This window comes from Mus musculus, chromosome 6 (genome assembly GCF_000001635.26).
Source record: "Mus musculus strain C57BL/6J chromosome 6, GRCm38.p6 C57BL/6J".
In the NCBI taxonomy this organism is placed as follows: domain Eukaryota; kingdom Metazoa; phylum Chordata; class Mammalia; order Rodentia; family Muridae; genus Mus; species Mus musculus.
In genome coordinates this window covers 139,191,495-139,196,944 of record NC_000072.6, presented here as the reverse complement: position 1 = coordinate 139,196,944, position 5,450 = coordinate 139,191,495, and the positions used below count along the sequence as shown (strand labels likewise).

General features: G+C 36.6%; 1 non-coding gene across 1 annotated transcript; it reads left to right on the top strand.

Annotated features, from left to right (window-relative positions):
- The first annotated feature begins 713 nt into the window (after window positions 1–713).
- Gm25434 lies at window positions 714–880 on the top strand. The gene has a single exon (XR_003956588.1).
- The last annotated feature ends 4,570 nt before the right edge of the window (window positions 881–5,450 follow it).

Genomic DNA, 5,450 nt, shown 5'->3' with positions numbered 1-5,450 from the left:
ATCAGCTTTAACTTATATACATTTATTACACAGATGTACATATGTATATATATATATATATATATATAGTATGTATGTGTGTAAATATATTTGTATATATAATATATGTGCTATGTATAAATGCTACGTGAAATTTAGTTAATATATACATTTTCATGTGTTCATCCATGAACTCAGATTATTACTCATTGATTCATTGGGTTTTGACTGAGCGCCAACTAATACCGTTCTTTACCCTGACTGAGACTCCTAGAAAAACTCCTAACCATTCAGTTTTGCCAAAAATAAAACTTAAATATGGAAGCCAATGACCAGTAAGAAAAATGCAAACCCAAACAAAGCAATATGCTATAAAAACAAACCTAAAATAATATCATTGAGCTTATTTTTGTGGGAAACTACTCCAGGGCATGAGGCCCTGAACTTAAGTGTAATTAATTCTCCTAATGAAACTTTACTGGAGGAAACTAATTTGACCTTTGCCAGCAGGTATCCATTGCAGATAGCTTTTTGTTTAGGCAGGATTTTCCCATGTCCACTTCCTCCTTTCAGGGCTGGGACCCCCCTACCCCCCCCCCGGGTTCAACCTGTGCAGGCCCTCTGACTGATACTACAGTACTTATGAGGTCATATACCAGCAGTCCTGTTGTCACTGGAGATGTGTTTCCTTGAGTCATCCACCCCCTCTGAACTCCACTTTTCCATAGATCTCTAAGACCCAAAGAGAGAGGTTTGATGGATACATCCCATTTAGCGAACCCCAAATTTGAACTAGAGTAAATTTCCAGGGGAACATCTTACCTGGGATCAGAACTTACAAGTAAGAGATGTGAACATTATAGCAGCGGTTTGATGATCATGCATGATACTGAAAATAGGAAAAAAAAATCCTTTTTTTATTCTGTCCAGACCTAATCCTGTGATTGAGCTTTGCGAGTCAAGAATTTCGCAGGCTTCCTCGGGGTAAATGTTTGCACTGCTTTATGCCCATGTTACCCATTTCTTGCCAATAGACTCTGTCAGACAAATACGTTACATCCTATATTGGTTTAATTTTTTTTTAAATTAAATCCTGTATTTTTTTTATGGCAAGTATAGTTTGGACTCCTCCAAGACTTCTAAGTGTAACTTTTTACAGTTATCTCTGCTTACAAATCCATGCTACCCCTGACTTCTCAAGGGATAGTGAAATCTTTCAGTATTTATCTTCTGCTCCCTTTTTGAGAACTTTTCTCACGAGGTTTATTTCTTTTCCTTGCTCATTGGCTAAAGTTCTTTGAAGACCCTCACAGGTGTCCAGGTGTCACGTTAAGCCCACCACAGCACAATCGCAATCTAGCTGTCTCTAGGCAGCATATTAATTTAGTCATGGCTAGAATCTTCCTACTGAGGGGATGGAAAAAGTAATGTCTGCCTGGACGACAAGACTTAAAGATTAGTTTATTGTATCTTCTTTTATGTGGAAACTTCTTTTGGGGTCCAGACATTTGTATTCAAACTATGTTATACTCCGTTGATACTCCGTTGATACTCCGTTGATACTCCGTTAAAACTTCTCAATTTTAATTATTTGCACTGAGATTATGGACATTATTTCTAGAACAGAACAAATTCCAGTGTTTCCTATGAATGAATTATCTCTACTTTTTCTCTTTTTCTCTTGGTTAAGAACCAGAAGTATGTTCGTGCACACGTGTACACATTCAAATTTGAAACAAGCCTATCGTGAAAGGAGTCCTAAAGGAAGGGTATTTCTAGTAATTTTAATTTCAAGAAATAAATGATTCCAGGGGTAGTTGGAGAATAGGCCTAATTTAGATCTTAGCAAGTGTTCATCTAAATTTTATCTCCAATTTAATTTTGAATTCTGTGTGATTTTTTTCTCACTTCTACTTTTTCTCTTCACCTTCCCATGATCACACCCACTTCTAGTCAAAAGTGCCCAGATAGCACTTTGGTTTTTATGTTTGTACTTCTGGTCTCTCCTTCTGAGCAGGCATTAAGCAAATTGCTCCTTCACAGAACCCATTACTTTAATTCCTTACTCCTATTTATATCGATCATGAAATAATCAAATTATACCATCAAGTGGACTAAATGTAATTTGTAAAAAAGGTTTCAGACATGCTCAAAATGAGGAGCTGTAATTAGCAAATCTGTAGATCAATGGGATATTTATGTAAAGTTGACTCAAATGGGTTGTTCCATTTTAAAGCATTGATTATACAGATTCTGTGTCTAATCTGAGCTTATTTCTAGAGCATTGGAGCAGCGACAAATGCTATATAAATTCCACTGAGGCCAGACATCTTTCTTTAATGATGCTGAAGCCCTTGTGTCACCTGAGAAATTAGGAAGTCAACACAAACAATACACTCAAGGCAAACACGGCCAGACTTGAAGAAAACGAGACTTAGTTAATTACTAAAACAAACGTGATTATTAGTCACTCCGATGTGAAATCGAAGTAACTTTTGTTAACTATTGAATCTTTTTGCAATTTTCCTAACACTAACAGTCAGAAAATAGGTCTAGTCATGACCCTTCTTTCAGAAAATCCTGTATCTTTTAAATCTAACAAAAATGAAAATTATTTGATCAGTAGTGAATGGATATATTTTAAAGTCTTTGTAACCTCAAAGTGTCAATAGTACAGATGAAGTTTATATAAATTTAAGTCTTTTGTCATCCCTTAATAAAATATTATAATGTATAGAGCATGGTTAGAGATGGGAAGTGCTTTTTCTGTGTGGAATTAAGTACTCACTACTTAAATGAGGGTCTGAGTAGTTTGTAAAAGTCTGGGTGGGACTAATCACAACCTTGAGAATTTTATTTTCTTCTTTGTTTTATGTTTTGATACAGTGTTTTGTGCATCCAAGGTTGGCCTTTCACTCATCATACAGCTAACGATGAACGCCACCTTTTGCACATGCTGATGGCATCTCCAACTGCTGGGACCCCAGCCTTACACCACCATGCCTGGCTGGCTTCATGTGGGCCTGGAAATCAAACCTAGGGCTACACACTACTTTAGCAAACACTATCAACCAAGGTGCATTCTCACATTCTCTGCCCTGTAAGTTTAGGTTTTGGTTGTTTGGTTTGTGAGTTAGCTTCTTTCTGTGTTTTGACTTGCTTTTGCTTTTTTTCTAAAACTTAGTCATCCAGGACTATTGTGCAATAAATATAAGAAAAACTAGAAATTTTTAAGTGTGAATATATACATATATGTATATATCAGGAAATTTCATATATATGCATATATAAATTCATCTCTCTCTCTCTCTCTCTCTCTCTCTCTCTCTCTCTCTCTCTCTCTCTCTGAAATTTCTTGGTTTTATATAGTTCTTAAAATATTTAATTTAGGGTTCATCTCTTTACGGCTAGTTCGTTAGTTAACAAATGAATTGGGGCTTTTGTTCTGTTTTTTCGTCAGAGTAGTGGGTAAATTGTGTTTCCATGTATGACCTTTTGTGATACTATTTATCTGAATTGCCAAGTTCATTGAGCCTTTTTATCCTACATTCTTGGATAATAGATCATGAACCTTTTCCTTCCATGCTTATGAACCATCAGCGAGAGAGTTGTATTAATATGTGTTATTTAAAGTAAGAAAATGTTGGTATCTCATCCCTCATTTGGCAATCCTTACACCAAGCGTTTTCAGTGAGGAGAAGAAGGTATATTAGCTGACAGTACCATTTTCAAGAACTTCTTAGAAGCCGAATAGTGATGTCAAACAATAATGCTCAGCTATGCTATGTTAATACTCTGCCTTGTGAAATGACTCAGAGAATTAAGTGGGAAATTCCAGGTGTGTGTGTGTCCTAGAGTCTTTCAAGAGGCAGCTGGGATGTCTAAAGAGGCCCATGCATGGACCTGGATGTCTGTGATGGTAGAGGCTGGGTGGAGCTTCTTTCTTCAATGCTGCTATTCTAATATGCTTGAAGAATATCTGTCAGTTGGTTTCTGACACAGAAATTGGTTTTGTCCTGAAGAAAGCAACATGGAAATTGCATTAGCTTTTGGGTTTCAGCTTGGGAAGGCTCACATAGTTGTTAGCATTATATTATGATGTATAAGAACAACCGAGATTCAATATTGGAAGGAGTAAAAGGCCTCTAGGCCAATCTAAGATGCTGATTCCACAAACCTCTAAAAGAATAGGTCAATAGAGAAGTGACACAGAATAGAAGATAAATACATGGTCTGAGAATGAATAATGTCACCATTATGTCTGAAGAAATAATATGAATTCAAAATAAATATGACAATAACATGGATGTGAGAAATACAGGTTTCAATGGTACCATATTCAGAGTCTCATTGTTTGAATAAAGTGCCTTCAATTTTGCTTAGTGTGTTTATTTTGCACATACTCCCTTTAGGCAATACAACTTCATTGGCCATATTTTATTTAAGAACACGATAGTGTATGCCTTTAAGAGCAAGCAATGAGCAATTATAAGATGGTAATGTACAAAGTAATGCCTACTCTCTTGTTTAATGTTAATAAAATCAATAAAAGCTGAGTTCAGGTTAAAAATCTATAAAAAATTTGAAGGAAAAGGTTTTTTTGAGCATCAATGATAAATCAAACAAATGACAATATAAAATAGTCACTAGTTTTGTACATAAAAAGACACTGATACGGTAACAATTTCTAATATTTTAAGCCTGATATTTTCTGTTAAATTATTGTCAGTCTTAGTGTAATAAGATATGCATAGCAGTAAACATTATCATTTTCAGAAAGAAATGAGAGTCTGAGACTTCTACAGATTTCAGTTAAAAATAACTGAACTTGGATCATGTTCCCCAGACATCCATTGTCCATTCATCTCTCTGACCACCTTCATCAGACATGTAGATATGGAAGCATACAGGTTAGATTCCCTCTTTGCATCCATTCCCCTTACCCCCAACCAAGTCTTCCGGGGCATGTGCAGCTGTCAAGAGTGGCACACTGTCACCCAGAGTGCCACTATACTGCCATCTCTCTGCCTTTCCCCCTCTCCAATTCCCTACCCACACTGTCCCCAGGGGCACACCAAACTGCTGGGAGATTTGCACAGTCCTCCCACAAAGATCTATTGTTTAGTTTAAAGATACCTATTAGAGTCCTGCCACACAAAGATTTTCCCCCTCCCAATATCTTCTACAACATGAACATTAAGTAAACAAGCAGATGGCTAAAGGCCAGCAGAAGGACAAAATTAACAAAAGCAAGGCCCAAAAACAAAACAACAGCTCATGTTGGAGGGATGTGGAACAAAGGGTACACTCCCTCATTACTGATGGGAATACAACTTTGTACAACCACTTTGTAAATCAATTTGGTGGTTTCTCAGAAAACTGGGAATAGTTCAACCTCAAGACCCAGCTATACCTGGCATATAACCAAAAAGTGCTCAACTATACCCCAAGGACACTTGCTCAGCTATGTT